Source organism: Ictidomys tridecemlineatus, chromosome 1, assembly GCF_052094955.1.
Source record: "Ictidomys tridecemlineatus isolate mIctTri1 chromosome 1, mIctTri1.hap1, whole genome shotgun sequence".
NCBI lineage: Eukaryota > Metazoa > Chordata > Mammalia > Rodentia > Sciuridae > Ictidomys > Ictidomys tridecemlineatus.
In genome coordinates, this window is record NC_135477.1 from 165,820,493 (window position 1) to 165,837,000 (window position 16,508).

Here is a 16,508-nt window from a genome sequence, read left to right on the forward strand (position 1 = left end):
CTTAGCCTCTGAATTCCCCAGGCAGCAACTTCCAGCTACAAAAAGGCTGTCAATCTTCCAACCTCACCAGGCTTTTCTTCCAACAATCCACACAGAGAGTGAGAGCAAGAGAGAGCAAGAGCGAGGGGGCAGGATTCCAGCTGTGGAGGAGATGGGAAGAAGACAGTGTGGCCTTCACTGGTCAGTCAAGTAAGGGGAGGCCACCTCCATGATGCTTGCTTCCAGACAGAAATTAATATGCAGAAAAGCAGAGATTTGTTCAGTAGTTCATCAGCCGCAACAAACACAGCTGACATGGGCTGAGTGACCCCCAGGCACCAGGTGCTCTATAAATAGTCACTCATTTAATTCTCAGCAGCTATACTGGATTGCCATTACCACATATGTTTTAGAGTAACTGAGATACAGAGCAGTCAAAAATGACTCTCCTATGTTACCTTGTCCCTGGGTCCATTGAAGGTACTATAGCAAAACAGCAAAAATCAGGTGTCTTATGAACAACAGAAATGTATTGCTCATAGTTCTGGAGGCTGGAAAGTCCAAGATCAAGGACTTTCTGATCTTGTGCCCTCACCTAGCAAAAGGGAAGAGGGAAAGGAGCCACTTCTGGTGAGGGCTGTCATCCCATTTGAGACGTCTTGGCCCTCGTAACTTAATTTCCTCCCAAAGTCCCTACAAACGCTCTGAGCTTGGGGATTAGTTTTCAGTATACAAATCTGAGGGGGAACACAAAAATTCAGTCTATAGTGAGTGGCTAATAAATGATAATAGGCCTTTAAACCTAGTCACCCTGGTTCCAAGACTCATATTCTTAACTACCACTTTGATTTTTTTTTTTAATTTTCATTAGTTGTGGATGAAATTTTTATTTTATTTATTTATTTGTATGTGGTGCCGAGAATCAAACCCAGTGCCTCACACATGCTAGGCAAGTGCTCTATCACTAAGCCACAAACCCAGCCCTACCACCCTGTTCTTATCAAGAATCTACTTTAGGTACCACAGATGGACACTAATTCATGTGGAAACATTAACAATTATTACTGAATGAAAAGTGAAAAAAGTATATATATATATAATAATATATATACTATCACATATGTATATATATGATATAAAAAGTCATATAATGCGGCAAGATGGTAGTGGATCTGTAGTCTTAAGTGTGGGCTTGAGAGTCATATAGACCCCAGCTACATCCCAGCAACTCCACTCCCTACCTGTATAGCCAACGCTGACAAGTCACTTACCCTCACTAACCCTCAGTCTTCTCTATGAATGAACAGAACAGCTGCATCTAAAATCATCAGCATACGGATTAAACCAAAAGACCACCTGGTATATTGTTCCATTTACATGACATGTCTAGAAAAGGCAATGCTCAGACACAGGAAGTAGATCAGTAGCTACCTGGAGCTTAGGGTGGGACATAGAACTAATTACAATTTGGCCTGAGGGATTTTACTAGGGAGACAGAAATATTCTAAAACTGGACTATGCTGATATTGCACAACTAGGTGAAGTTACTAAAAATCCTTTTTCCTTTTTTTCTACATTTTTTATTGTAGAAATTATAGTTGTTCATTATAGTTATACATAATGGTGGGTTTTGTTGTTAATAGGATATGCACACAGTATGACAATATAATTTGGCCAACTGGGGTTTTTCCCCCTCACTCCCCTCCTCCCACCCATGGTCCTTTTCTTCTGCTCTATTCATCTCCCTTTGCTTTTCATGAGCTCCCCCCTCACCTTCCTTTTCTAAAAATCTTTTAATTAAAGTGATTAATCAATTTAAATAGGTGTATTTCTGATATATAAGTTATACTTCAATAAAGTTCTAAAACAATTATGTAAGACCATTAGTACATAGCAGGCTCTCAACGCTTAGAGGTAGTCATTACCATCACCATTGTTAATAGAATTATTTACTGGTGAAGTGGTATTCCCAGTAAATTAAAATTTTGTATTGTATAAATGTAAAAAAAATACAGATACGCCAAAAAATTAATTCGCTGGAAATACCACTTCATAAGCCTGTTAAGAAATATGTATTTCTTGGACAATAAAAAGAGAAAGAGAAAAACTCAATTCCATTAAAATATCATTGAAGAAAGGGATCCTATTATCATGGGGGTGATTTTAATTTTCTTCCTTGGCTTATTCTCAATTTTTCAACAATGAATATGTACTACTGGATAAAACAGTAGATGGTTGTTTTCATAAATGGCTTATTTTATTCTCAACCTTGTGCTAGACACCGTGAAGCATGCACAGTGACATAAAAGGTTGCTCCCTAGGGTCTTTCCATCTGGAGTGGATGCAGGACAGATAAAGAACCAATCTGGAAAGCAGAAGAGCAAGCAGACAGTTAGTGTTAAGGAAACAAATGTATTGCCCCCAGCAGAAGTAGAGGACCCCCAGGAGGAGGAACTCACTGGCTGTGGGCCAGGGAAGCACTCCGATAGTGACGAACCTAGAGCAAGGCCTCAGAAGGTAAAGAGGAGGAATGGCTATGCGCTCCATAATATTAATGGAGCCCACCTCTATGCTAGGCCCTGCTATGTGGCAAGGATGCACAGCCACCGACAAGGTCTCTGCCCCATGATGCAAACTTTGTGGGTAAGGAGGACATCTCTGCACCTTGCCACTTTCAATCTGGCTCTGAGTGCCACTCTGGGAACATGTTGGCACAGCCACTCCTGAATACAGCACCCATCAATTATCCTGTGTTTTGGTTAGTGTGCCAGGGACTGGAGAGGGTAGGAAGGTGGGGGCTTTCCCTTGGGACTCCTTGCTGCCCAGGCCCTCATCCACTGCTGGACAGAGTTAGAGAAGGTCCAGAATTATAAGTCCTGAGTTCTCCTCTCAGCACAGCCAGTAATTCCCAGGAGTCAATTTCTTCCCTCTCCAGATGTCGGAGAGTAGTGGATTATGTGCCACATCTCTATAGCCAGAACGAGGTTCAAGCCTGGCAACCATTTTCTTGAACTCTGCCAACTTAACCTCTGCAAGCTCCAGTTTTCTCTTCTGAACAAATGGGAAATATGATAGCACCTAACTCAGAGAGATTCGGGGGATAGTGAGGATTGAGCAAGGCGATGCGTGGAAAGCTCCTAAGAGGGCATAGAGCATATACTTGGCAAAAGTCAACTACAGCAACAGCTTGCTCTCAAGTTGAACACTGGATGGCTCTGGAAGACTGGGAAATCCTGGGGCATCTCGACCTGACATAGTGAAGTAATGTACAGAACCAGCTCAGCAAAGGCAACTCTAATAGATGAGGATGGCTAGAATGTGCCCAGGAGAAGGGCTAAAACCTGCAAGGAAAACAAAAGACTGTATTCTTGGTGTCTCCTGGCCCTTACTCATATACTTGGTCCAGCGCTGCCACCTGCTGGCAGAGAGGAGCTATGGGAGAAAAGAGACCTTTCCCATTGGCTGGGAATCTAAAACAAACCTTAATCCCCAAAGAGAGAAGATAGGTGGGAGGCTCACAGATGGGGATGGAGGGAACATGAGGAGTGTTCCTTGGAAAGGTTTGAGCTGAAGGGATTTGGGGTCTGAGCTACAAGACCTGAATTCAAATCCCTGCTTTTCTATTTACCAGCTGGGAGACTTTGGATACTGTTTAACCTCCCAGGCCTCAGTTTTCTCACCTATGAAATGAGAATAATAGTGTCTCATTTTAGGGTGATAATACATGTACAGTACCTGAAGTAGCTGAGAGCTCAAATAAGGTGACTTTTCCCTCTGAACCTCTCCCTACTACACCCTGATCCTGAAATTTGAAAGGTGAGTGTGGGCAGGGGTCCTCACGCTCTGGTTTGCATCATAATCCCTGAGTAGTTGTCAAAAATATAAGTGCTCAGGCCCCAGGTGGCATTGCTCTGAATCAGCTTTCTGAGGTGGTTGCCTGATTTACGCTTTGCAACAAACGCCCGTGTGATTCTCATGTCCCTCTGGATTTGAGGGCCCCCAAAACAGTGCCAGGGCACCAGGCCAGGATTCTAGCCCCGACTCTCCCAGAAATGCACTCCTTGGCCTTTCTTATTCTCCATTTTCCCACCCACAAAAAATGGGCGGAGTCCCATCTGGTGTGCCTCTCTGGAACTGCAATGTCAGCACTGAGGTGAGAAGCAGAAGTACTCAGGTTAGCAGAAGGCCTGCTCTTCCTGAGTTCTCTCCTCAACAGACGAAGCCATTGGAACCAGAGTGGGAATGGCAAAGGGTTTTGGGGAAAAGACGGGGCGCAGTTATGGTTTCCTCAGGCCACTTCTGAAATGGCCAGGGCTGGGAATGGAGTGTGTAGAGCAGATAAGCAAAAGCAGGTTGCCCGTGAGCTTTGAAACTTGCCCCAGCAATAAGGGTCAGAGGCTGAGAGAGGATTCCAGCCTTGTGACTCAGGAGTCATCACAGCGGGCTGGTTCTCCACAAGAAGCCAGTGTGGGCGGGGCGGGGCAGGCATACACCTGTAACTCCAGTGACTCAGGAAGCTGAAGAGGGAGGACCAGAAGGTCAAGCCCAGCCTGGAAAACATCAGGAGACGCTGTCTCAAAATAAAAATTAAAAAGGTCTGGGGAAGGAAAGAAGGAAGAGGGGAAGGGAGGGAGGAAGGGCGGAAGGAAGGAGCCCATGGGGACAGTAATGAAGAGCCTTGGTTTTGCCTGGATCAGCAGTCCTCCATTTCCCTGGGGCCCCTGCCAGGTCATCTGCCTCTTCCCTCGTGGGTGCTTATATCCTTTCTAAGTTCACAGCCTCCCTGCACCCTGGAGATAAATGTGTCCATTTTGTAGGCAATAAAATCAAGGCCAGGTGAAGAGAAGGAAGCCCCTTGCCCAGCATCCCTACATTTTTGTGACAATTGGAGTAGACAAGGACTATTATGCCTATAACACAGAGGGGGAAAAAATCCAGATCAGAGAGGCTATGTAATTTAACTGAGAACCCACAGCAGACTAGACTATGTGGTTACTTCCAAATCATACATATTTATTCCCACTGCAGACACAAGATAGGGTCAGATGATCCTTTGGGCCCTTTAAACTCTACTTTTTATGATTCTAGAATCCCATCCTGTTCTTTCAGATTTATCTCTCTCTGGTTTCCTCAATGAACCACCAAGAGCTCAAAACAAAATAACCTTCTCTGAGCAAACCTCGAGACTTCCCACTCATCTGTTCCGTATCTCCCCCACCCCACCCAGTCTCAGCCCTACTCTTGCATATTTGAGAACACTCTCCAGCCCTTCAAAGCCCAGCTCAATGCTCACCTGCTTCAGGAACCCTCTCTTACTCCCCCAGAGAGCAATCATATCGAAATTGATGTGAGCAGGGCAATGGAATCCGGAACACCAGCATTTAACGGGCATCTCTGCCAGGCACTGAGCTATGACTTGCATATCCCTGCCTTACATGCATCATACACCTGTGAATCATATGTTCGGACATAACATTGCAGGAAACATAATTTCATTTCACCCTCAAAACTTTCCTATGAGGCAAGAACCAATAGTACACTTGTCTTACAGATGTGGAAACCAAGTCACAGAATTAAGGCCCAGCCTAAGAAGCAGGGACCTGTAACAAAGAGCCAGGGTCTAGAGCAACGTGAAAAGAATTCGGGCAACTAAAACTCCCTGAAAATCTTGTCGTCAAAGCGCTCAGGATCCACAACACCTCCAAAGGGGTTGTTTCTCTCGTGTGAAGTCAGCTCGTTACATAATGCAGGATCCTCACAGCCTGTCTCATTTGAAACACTAATTTTCTCAGATGAATACCAGAGGCTGGGGTAAATCCCAGCCAAGCTGGCATGGTCCCTGGTGGGGCTAGGACATGAAACAAGCTGGATTCCAGAATTGGTGCCCTTTCTCAGACATAATTGATAACTTATTTACAGTATTGCTTAAAAATAATTATATAGAAGATTCCTCTGCATCTGATGTGGGCTTTTGTTTGTCGCATTGCTTGATGTGCCACCGACCTGGATGTCAGTCTGACCTCTCGATGCTCATTCAAACTCTGACATTCCAGGATTCTATTGAATCTATGAAAACCGGCTTTGTGGAGGTTCAAGTCTTTTTGATCTTCAAGAGCTCTGTGTGAAAATAAAATAATTTCTAGGGTGGTTTGCCCTTCAGTGGACCCATGGATAGGTGCCAAAAAAGGTCACAGAGAAATAGAAAGCAGAGTGGAGACAAGGGCTCAAAGACAGTGAGGGGGGGATGTCACTAATTCAGCAAAGGAAGGCTTCTCAAAGCAGTGGGGGCACAGTGACAACAATCTAGCAGCTCCAAGCACAAATGCTTCCTCCCTCACAAGTTCAAGTTCATTGATGGCTAGTCAGAGAGGAGGAGATCACAGGAAGGCACCTCCTCCCTGGGTCTTGAAGCTCAAAGGAATGGGCACACCCCAGCTCTGAGAGTCTCAGCAGCTGCTGTGGGCTTTACCACTTTCCACCATTGGAAGGGGCAAGGGGCCAAGGCACCTGGCAGGGGCTCAGCTAAAGTTGCCACTGTCCACCACAAGGTCCACCAGTTACCTCTAATCACCTTCCAGTCCAGCTCTGAATGGATCTTCCCTAGAAATTCCACCTTCCTCACAGCTGGAAGTAGGCTCTTCCTTCTTGATAGCTGCATTCTGGATAGCTGCATTCTTCTTGGTCCCTTCCCTCCCCCCACCCCTGCATCTCCATCTGATGCACCCAAATAGATTCCAGTCCTGGGCAAGGTTTGATTTGCCCAGGGATCTCTCCAGGATCTAGTTTAGAATGGCTAAGAACGTGTCCTAAAAGAGTGAGTGAATGAGTGAAAAGGGCCCAGCCAGGACAGGAAGAGCCACCTGCTCCACAGTCCTATAAATGCAGCTGGTTGGTTGACAGAGCATCCCATCTGGAGAAAGCAAAAAGTCTGTGCCAGTCAAACTTCTTTACCTGAGAAAGCACTCCGCCCACAGGCCTGCCAAATGCGAAGGATGGGTAGCCACAGGAAGCCAGAGAACATGGAGTGATTGTAGGTGGTAGTGACTTGGTTTGCCAGTGGGTTCAAGCAGTCACAGAAGATTCTGTGCAAGAGGAACTAATTTTGACAAGCGATCTATAAAAATAGAGCCCTCTAGTCAAATGTGTTTGGCGAACACAGCTCATTTCTCTCCTTCTTATGGATCCACAGCGTCCCAACATGTTAAAGCTCTGAGACGCCATGCTACAAAGACAACAGCTTAACCTAGGGCTTCCCACGCTTACTTACAACAGTCTGGGAGATTTTTTAGTAAAATGCATTTAACATCCCAAGGAACTGGTGTTCCTTTGCTCACAGTTACAAAAGAAGGAGCTGGTTATTCAGACATTCTGGTGGTCATGGAGGTAAACTATGAGAGGTTAAGAGGTCTTCTCTTCATTATTCTTCCTGCCAAAAAAATACCTATAATTTATAGGAGTTATAGCCTTAAAATAAAAGGACCAAATTCCAATGGTGAACTTTTAGGCCTTGGCCAGCAACATGGGAAGGGGAAGGAATGTGTCATCAAATCTTTGCCCTCTCTCATTTACTGAAGCTCTGACCTTCAGCAAGTTTCTCAACTTTTCTGGACCCCCAGTTCCTGTTCTGTAAATGGTGTAAAGATAGAATGAATAAGTAAGTAACAAGTGCCTAGACCAGCACCAGGAATATACCCAGCATCCAAATGACCTTCTTTATTGTTAACAGTTTTTATCATCTGAAACAATCTGAATTTAGTGATTTCCTTCTCCACTCACACAATAAGTTTAAGGGGCACATAATCTAGTAAGATAGCCCTGACCTAATTATGGAGCATGTGCACTAAAGGACAAAAGAGAGAACGGGTTCTAAGAAAGTTTGGAAGAGGTGGGACCTGGACCAGGAAAAAGCCTCCTAGAGGTGGGTAAAGGTGAGTTGGGCTGGGCAGGAGCAGAAAGGTGGCTGGGCAGTTCTGGGGTGGGGGGTGCATGCATGAGCCCCAGTCAGCAAAAGCCTGCGAGTACTAGGGAGCACAGCCTGAGCCTTATTAACTCAGCTCCAGGTAAACAGAGAGTTTGCGCCAAGGAAGACAACAGACCAAACCAACCACTGGGAGCTGGCAGCTCTGTTGATATTTGGTGGAAGAAGAGAGTCATCTCCCAGTCCTAGAGGTAAGCAGAAGTGACAGATGGTCTGCTGAACAGAACGGAGTATTTGCTTCCCCATGTTGCAACATTTGCTTTTGCTGCAGAACTCTGGAGACTCCCTCCCCAAAGCCCTCTCCACAGCCTAGTGGGTTGGGAACCATGTCTTCAAAAGAAAGAGAAAACCCACTGAAGCTTGTCTCAGAGTCAAGGTGGTTGTTGAAAAGATTTAGGGTATCTTAGAGAAGATGAGAGCAGGAAGTTGGACCTTGAGAAAAACTGGAAAAACACTGACTGCCAGGGCAGGGGCTCTGCCTCCATCTCTTTTACTCTTTCATTATCTGTGTCTATCTCTCTGAATCTTTCCCCAGCCCCTCTTTCTCTGAATGAGAATTGGGAGCTCAAGACCCAAGCAAAAACAGGTTTCAGTCTCTGCCTCCTTCTGTGGACCTCACTCTTTAAACTAGAGGTTGTAGATCTTACCTCCAGACAAGGAAAAGGATACTAGGGTGAAATGATCCTCCTGTGCTTCTCCCATTATAGCTTTGAGTTTTTAAAAGCTGTACTCTGGATTGGCGGAAGTGCCTCCATGATACTTTCTGGACTCAGAGATAAAATCCCACCTCCTCGTTGAAGCCTTTCAAATAATTCCAGTCCTCCATGCATCTCCCTCCTCTGAGGTTCCACAGCACTTGGGCTAACTGGGTATCAGTTAGCACCTGGGTTTCTTGGAGGCTTTGGGAAATTTAATATGTTAATAGTGGGCTATTAAATTTCATAAGGCACATTTATGCCCACCATCTATTTAGCCTTTAAATAATCCCACTGAGATGATTGGTTGTTTATCAGATAGGAAAACTGAGGTTCAGAGAGGCTGAGCTGAAAGAAAAACCAAACAGGAGGAAAATGCAGGTCTTTGCCTCCCTCTACCTCCCACATCCTCCTCCCTCTGAGAAAGTTCTGGCTTGGAGAGATGGAAGAACCACTCCACCAAGTTAGAGCTGGATCTAAGAACAGGAGGTAGGCTGTCATGACAGTAAGTGGATAGAAGGGTGTACTTATTAATCAGATGACCTTGTCTCAGGGAAAATGGCAGAAGTGATCAGACGTGATAGAAACTTTGGAGAAAGAGGAGGTAATCAGGAGAGGGCTAGAGGGAGAAAGAATACGAATTTAGGTATCAGGAAACCATACATCCTCGCTTCTCCATAGCTCTCAGTTTTCCCATGAGGAGGTTAGTTCCCATGGTCTCCAATGTCCCTTCTCATTCTGGTATTTGGAGCTTCTTCAACCCAAGCCATCTTCCTGAGTCTCCACCAAGCCACTAGTATCAGAGGGCTGCATAATAAACATCAATGTAACCCAGAGACCCCATAAATTTCCTGGACTTTCAGGACAATTATGTTGCTGCCTTATCACACCTTTACCACCCTCACAGCAGACAAAAACTTCCTAGAAGCCTCAAAATTCCCTAATGGCCTCAGAGAATGATACTACTACAAAAAACTGTAGTGATCAAAACTGACCAGAAGATGGAGCCAGATGCCCTAGAATGCTAATAAGTTTACTTTCTGGAGTTCTTTCAGGAGTTTTTGGGTGTTGTTTGTTTGTTTGGTACCAGGGATTGAACTCAGGGGCACTAGAACACTGAGCCACATCCCCAGCCCTATTTTGTATTTTATTTAAAGACGGGGTCTCACTGTGTTGCTTAGCACCTTGCTTTTGCTGAGGCTGGCTTTGAACTCTCCATCCTCCTGCCTCAGCCTCCCAAATCACTGGGATTACAGGCCCAAGCCACCGCACCCAGCCTCTTTCAGGAGTTTTTATTTACATGCTGAAATCAAGCCACAAAAGAAGTAAGAGATGTGTTCAAGGCCTCACATCTGCTCATTAGCTGGGCTGAAAATAAGTCCCATCTCTTCTACCCCACTCTCCCCTGCTTCTACTGCAGGATATAGACCAAGCTAAGTTTGTTTCAAGATGATCCAATCTGATAACAGCTCACTTATGATATATTGATAGAGACCAGGGAAGGGGGTCACTGGTCAGAGAATCCAGGTTAACCAATCATAATTTCTCCATACCCATAACCAACTTTACAAATCCCAAGTCCCTTCCTCATGCTTCATCTGCATCTCTGAGATGATGACTTAAAGTCACCTGCCACAATGAAGAACTCTGAACCAGAGACATCCAACCTTTAAGCAAATGGGGTTGGAGTTTTAATGAGTTTGTGGTGGGAATGTGATAGGCAATATGTTCAAGGCCCATATTTGAAGCTCCCCTCTCCTTCACTAACTCCCACAGCTGTGCTGACTTTGGGGAAGTCTACACTACACTCTAAGCCAGTTGGCATATCTGTAATTGACAGTGATAATATTGGGTCATTTTGAGGATTGCATTAACGAATGAGAGTAAAGCATCATGATCATCATATGCTAGGTGCTCAAGAAAGATTCACTCAAAAGGCCTGAATAGTGTGTAAATGGAGTTTTACTGGGTACAAGTGTTTAGATGTTTCTCTGGAGAAACCAAAACCTCTGGGGTAGGAGGGAAAGGGAGGGGGCAGGGGAATAGCAAGGGCCGTGTAATGTGATGGACATCATTATCCAAAGTACATGTATGAAGTCTCAAATTGGGTGTCAATATACTTTATATATAAACAGATATGAAAAATTATGGTATATATGTGCAATAAGAATGGTTATGCAAAAAAACAAAGTACACGTATAAAGGCATGAATTGGCGTGAACATACTCTATATATAAAGATATGAAAAATTGTACTCTATATGTTAATAAGAACTGTAATGCATTCTGCTGTTGTGTATTTTTAAAAAACTAAAATCAATAAAACTAAAAAAAAAGAAACATCACCTCTTTCACATTCACAGATTAAAAAGACATAAGAAGTGAAACTGATAAAAAATGTAAATGTATTTAAGATATAGTTCATCAACAAACCAATAAATAAATAAATACATTTACCTGTTAAAGAGAGAGAGAGAGAGAGAGAGAGAGAGAGAGAGAGAGAGAGAGAGAGAGAGAGACCCAAACCTCTCTCTTTTGGAGACAGAAGTTACTGTTTCAAAGTCTGAATTCATGCTGCTTGGGGCACTGGAGGGAGGACTCTGCTGAGAGCCCAGGGACACTGGTTCAAGGTCTGACCCTACTCTGATGCCCCTTGTGACACTGAGCCTCCTTTCAATCAGCCATTTAGCCACAGCTCGTCCTGTTCCTTCCTATTGAGCTCACTTTCACCCTGGGATTTGGCGGCACTGGGTCCCAGCTCTACTCTGACTCCAGGTGTGATCTCAGACAAGTTCTCCAATAGTACCCTGAAGGACGTCTCCTGGACACAGAGAAAGAAATCCCATGTAAACAGAAACCCAAGAACTCACACTTCAGGACAGAATCCATCTCGACAGAGATTTCTTTCTTCAGTGCTCACCAACCTGAAACAAATAGAAGAATAACACTGGCTGGCATCTTCCTGGCCCATCACAGAGCACCAAATGTTTATGGACATTATTTTACATGAGCACATAAGCACTAGCTAGGAGGTAAATATCATTAACACATCTGACAGATGAAGAAATGGAGGAGCAGGAGTCAGAGGAATTTCCCAAGAACCCATAGGGAGTCAGTGCTCACATAGAGTTCTCCTTGCCTAAGCCTCAGGTATCTCCTGATAGAAGAAAGTGAGTAAGGTAGAGACCCATAGTAGGTACAGAATAAGGACCCTTTAATGGTGCATCGACCCTCCTTATTTGCCTATTGTGTACCTTGTTCATCAAGCCTTGGCCACAGGAGCCAAAGGGCCTAAAACACTCCTCTCCACAAGGAGGGCTTCTCCATGGTTTTCCTCCCTCAGAGTCCCTCAGAAGGAGGTCCTCCCAGCGTGGGGAGCTCCAGAGATCCATAGCCCTAAACATCTTGGTTCAGAGCAGGAATGTCAGCCCCCTCCATTCCTTCTAAATCCATCCCAGCCCTGACCTTCAGCAAACGTAGCTCTACTAGATGAGCAAATTTCTCCTTCTCAGCCTGGGTCATGATTCTTTCCTGAGAACATGACACCTGCCTTTTCCTAACCCCAACAGAAACTTGTCAGAATAACAAAGAAGATGGTTTTAAAGCTGGAAGATCTTAGCAATTTAAAAATGATTTCCTACTGTGAGGGATGCTTGTGTACAGGAAAACTGGGGTCCAAAGAAGCCGAGACCTGCCCAAAACCTGTTGGACAGTTAAAGGCAGAGTAGGACAAGAACCCAGATCTTAAACTTACCATCTGGTCCTGCCAAGAATCTGCTCAGTGCCTACCATCTCTGGGATCACAGACATCCATTTTCACAATCCCCTAAACTTTCCCAAATTGTCCTTTCTTCCTCCTTCAGGAGTCTTCCCACTGATTTGAGGGCACTCAGCCTGAGTCTAGAAGGTGGCATCCACCCCAGCAAGAAGGGGAGATGAGTTTCTCCAAGCACAGCCAACTCAGCCCTAGGTTTTCTCTACCAACATACTTCCAGCTCACAGATTCTCATAGTGCACAATTATCAAGTCACCAACCAAGGGTGACTTTCTCTATGTGGTCTTAGTAAGTAGAATTAGGACCAGTGGGTAGAATTTATAGAGGGACAAATTCCAGCTCCATATACCGTACAACTTGATTATAGTCAGGCCTATTCTAAAATGGCACAGGCTTTCTCCTGAAGTAGTAAGCTCCTCAACACTAGAGGCCATCAACTTGCTGGGGATATTATGGAACAGAGCTCTTCAAAGTGTAGCTCACTTACATTAGCATATTTGGGGGGTACTCTTTTTTAAATTAATTTATTTATTTTAATTAGGCATATATGACAGCAGAATGCATTTTGATTCATTGTACACAATTGAAGCACAACTTTTAATTTCTCTGGTGGCACACAATGCAGGGTCATACCATATGTGCAGTCATACACGTACCTAGGGTAATGATGTCCATCTCATTCCACCATCTTTCCTGCCCCCATACCCCCTTCCTCCCCTCCCTCCCCTTTGCCCAATCAGTGTTCCTCCATTTTTCCCATGCCTCCCCACTCCCCATTATGGATCAGCATCTATTTATCAGAGAGAACATTCAGCCTTTGGTTTGGGGGAATTGGCTTACTTCAATTAGCATGATATTCTCCAACTCCATCCATTTACCTGCAAATGCCATAATTTAATTCTCTTTTAATGCAGAGTAATAGTCCACTGTTTATATATACCACAGTTCCTTTATCCATTCATCTATTGAAGGGCATCTAGGTTGCTTGCACAGTTTATCTATTGTGAATTGAGCTGCTATGAACATTGATATGGCTGCATTACTATACTATGCTTATTTTAAGCCCTCTGGGTATAGGTGGAATAGTTGAGTCAAATGGTGGTTCCATTCCAAGTTTTCTAAGGAATCTCCATACTGCTTTCCAGATTGGTTGCACCAATTTGCAGTCCCACCAGCAATGTATGAGTGTACCTTTTCTGTGGGGACTCTTTTAAGGGGCAGTTTCCTAGAACCCATTCAAAACCCACTGAATAGAACCATTATGGATAGAACCTATCCAAATCTGAATCAAATTTCTGAGTGTGGGCCCAGAAATCTACCTTTTTATGCCACCAGGTGATTCTGATATAAGATTCTGGCCCATAAATTAATTTTTGAGAATTTCTGCTCCAGAATAATAGGTGGAATTTGTTCCTTTTCATCTCCAAATCCCTATGATTCTATCATCCTAATCCTATGAGATACATATCTTTCCTGGGTATTTGCACTGTACAAGTGACATCCTAAAGACACATTATTTTTAAGTCATATATCCATAATGACAGTTGACAGAGGGGATAATTGGGAGCAAACAGATCACAAAAGCCGTTGTCAATCCTTCCTATTGCTCTACCTGAAATGACAAGCCCTAATGTCAAAATCCCTGGCTAAAAAGACTTAGTGGTCCCATTTAATTTTATCTCAATTCCTTTGTATTCAAGGCTCAAATTTCTTAGTGATAGCAGGAACCAAGAACAAAAGAGAAAAATACCCACTTAGCATTCTGGAGCTGGTGGGAGTATGTCTCTGTCTCTTTCCTCTGGGTCATCTAAGATTCTCTGGGGTCCACTTGAAGCTTGTTATGCTCTCTACCATTCCCGTTTTCAGCCCTGAAGTGGAAAAAGTTGCTGTCCAAATGTCTTTAAGCATAAGTCAGTTCATGACAATCATTTCCTGCCAAAGCCTGGGGCTCTATCCCAAACTTGTCCTGGCCTCTAGTCCCTTGGATCTCCTTGTCTATGCTGGCCTGAGAATGCTCACCCCTCAGATTCAGGATTGCAAATTCTAGGACATAATCACTCATACATTCAAAGATGTCTATAAAATTATATCAACTAGAGCATTATCAAAGTTAACAGAATAAGCTAACTCATATATGGCACATACTTGTTTGGTTCTTTTTCAAGTTTATTTAATCCTCATGAAACCCACGAGCTATATACTAAGATTGTACTGAGTTCACAGGCAAAGACGCTGAGGCTCTAAGACACAAACTAACTCACTCAAAGTCACACAGTTAACCTAGATTTATACCCAGTGTTTCTCTAGCGCATGTGCTCTTAACAACTTGTTCCACTGTCTTTCAGTAACTGAAAACTATGGAAACAACCTGAGTGTGAAGAAACAAGGAATTGGTTGAATAGGTTATGTAGCTCTCCTAAAATAGAATGTCATAAAATTATGAAAATGAATGTCCATAGAATTCTCATAATGTTTAGTAATACAAAAAGCATAGGGAATAAAATTCTGCCAGGCATTGTGGTACACACCTGCAATCCCAGCTTCTTGGAGGCTGAGGCAGGAGGATGGTGAGTTGAAGGTTGGCCTGGGCAATTGAGCTGGACCCTGTCTCAAATTATTTTTTTAAAAGGCTGGAGATGTAATTCAGTTGGAGAGCACTTGCCTAGCCTGTTCAAGGCCTGAGGGTCAACCCACAATACCACAAAATAAAACAGAACAGAAAGCTCTATTCCAGTCCATACTAAAATATGAAATAAAACAAATAGCTATACTTCGGTTCCACTAACACTCATTAGGAGTGGCAGTGCCAGGCACTATGGCCTGCAGGCATCTACACATATCCTCCAAGCCACCAAGATGCCCAAGAGAAAGTCATCTCAGGCCAAGGGTGGTAAAGGAAGGGCCCAAGAGGAGATCAAGGTTGTCAGTTAATCCTGCTCCTGCAAAAGGAGAAACAAAGCCAAAAAAGGTAGCAGAAAAGAAATCTTTGCCCAAAACAGTATAAACAACAGAGAAAACAGACTAAGCAAGCTAAGTGAGTGACTAATGAAGAAAATAAAGATTTGCCTACAGAAAAAAAAAAGAGAAACTAAAGTCCAGGAGAGTTCAGCCTCTGATGGAGCCAAAGAGAAATAAGCCAAAGGTGATTAAATCACATACCATGTCTAACCAATGGTCCCATCTTGCATAATCCAGAGGAAACTGTTTTGTAAAGTTTTTTTTAGTAACTACAGAAACATTTTTTTAAAAAAGGGAATCTCACTTCATCTCATCTTTTAAGTATAATTTTTTTTTTCCAGAGGTGAGATCATCCACTGGTAGCTTCTTTTTTGCCACAACAAGAAAATCATGGATATTGAATTAGGAGAGGCTTTGACTGTCTTGGGTGTTGGCTTCACCTAGCATTGGTAGGAGGTTAATTTTATATTCTACAATACAAAGTATACTAAACTATTTAGAGTCATGGTCTTTCATTTTATGACTTGAATATTTTTAATTGTTTTTATTTCCATGTTGTTTTTAGTAGAATTATTTCCTAAAGAAAACCACTCCTTGATCATTGTCCTTGTGTTCTCTGTGACATCTTTAGTTATAATAGTCCAGTTTCTCAATAATTTTGCTAATGTACTGTGAAATATTTTTAAAATACTTCAGTATCAAATGCATATGATATAAAAATGTGAATTGGTGAGTCTTATGTAACAGCAGCATTTGAAGATATTGGTACTTGATATTCTCTTAAGGAAAATTTGCCTCCAAAGTTGAAACTGGAAATTCACTGGAATAACTGAAAAAGAATCCCAATACAAGGCTTTTAGATTTTCGGGGCATGTGTTAAGAATTGTACACAAATTGAAATGTCTGCATACTGATTCTCAACACAATCAAAAAATCTGCATATGGGAAAAAACCCTCTATTCCATATGAGTGAATTTTGGATGAATGTGTATATGAAAGAAAACTAAAAGACATTCTTAGCAGGAAAGGCTTTCAGAGGTGGCTTGTATTGAACCAGGTTTGCAAAGCTATATAAGGGATTGAGGCTGAGGTTGCAATCCCGTTGCCACTCATCATCCCCAGGT

The 16,508-nt window shown here is 43.3% G+C and overlaps 1 long non-coding RNA gene across 1 annotated transcript in view; it reads right to left on the bottom strand.

The window, feature by feature from the left end:
- LOC120885496 (uncharacterized) overlaps nucleotides 1–13,128 on the bottom strand; it is a 55,769-nt gene extending 42,641 nt beyond the window's left edge. The window contains exon 1 of the long non-coding RNA XR_013439538.1: nucleotides 11,522–13,128. This is a non-coding gene — a long non-coding RNA (uncharacterized LOC120885496). The remainder of the gene's footprint in view (nucleotides 1–11,521) is intronic.
- Nucleotides 13,129–16,508: the final 3,380 nt, after the last annotated feature.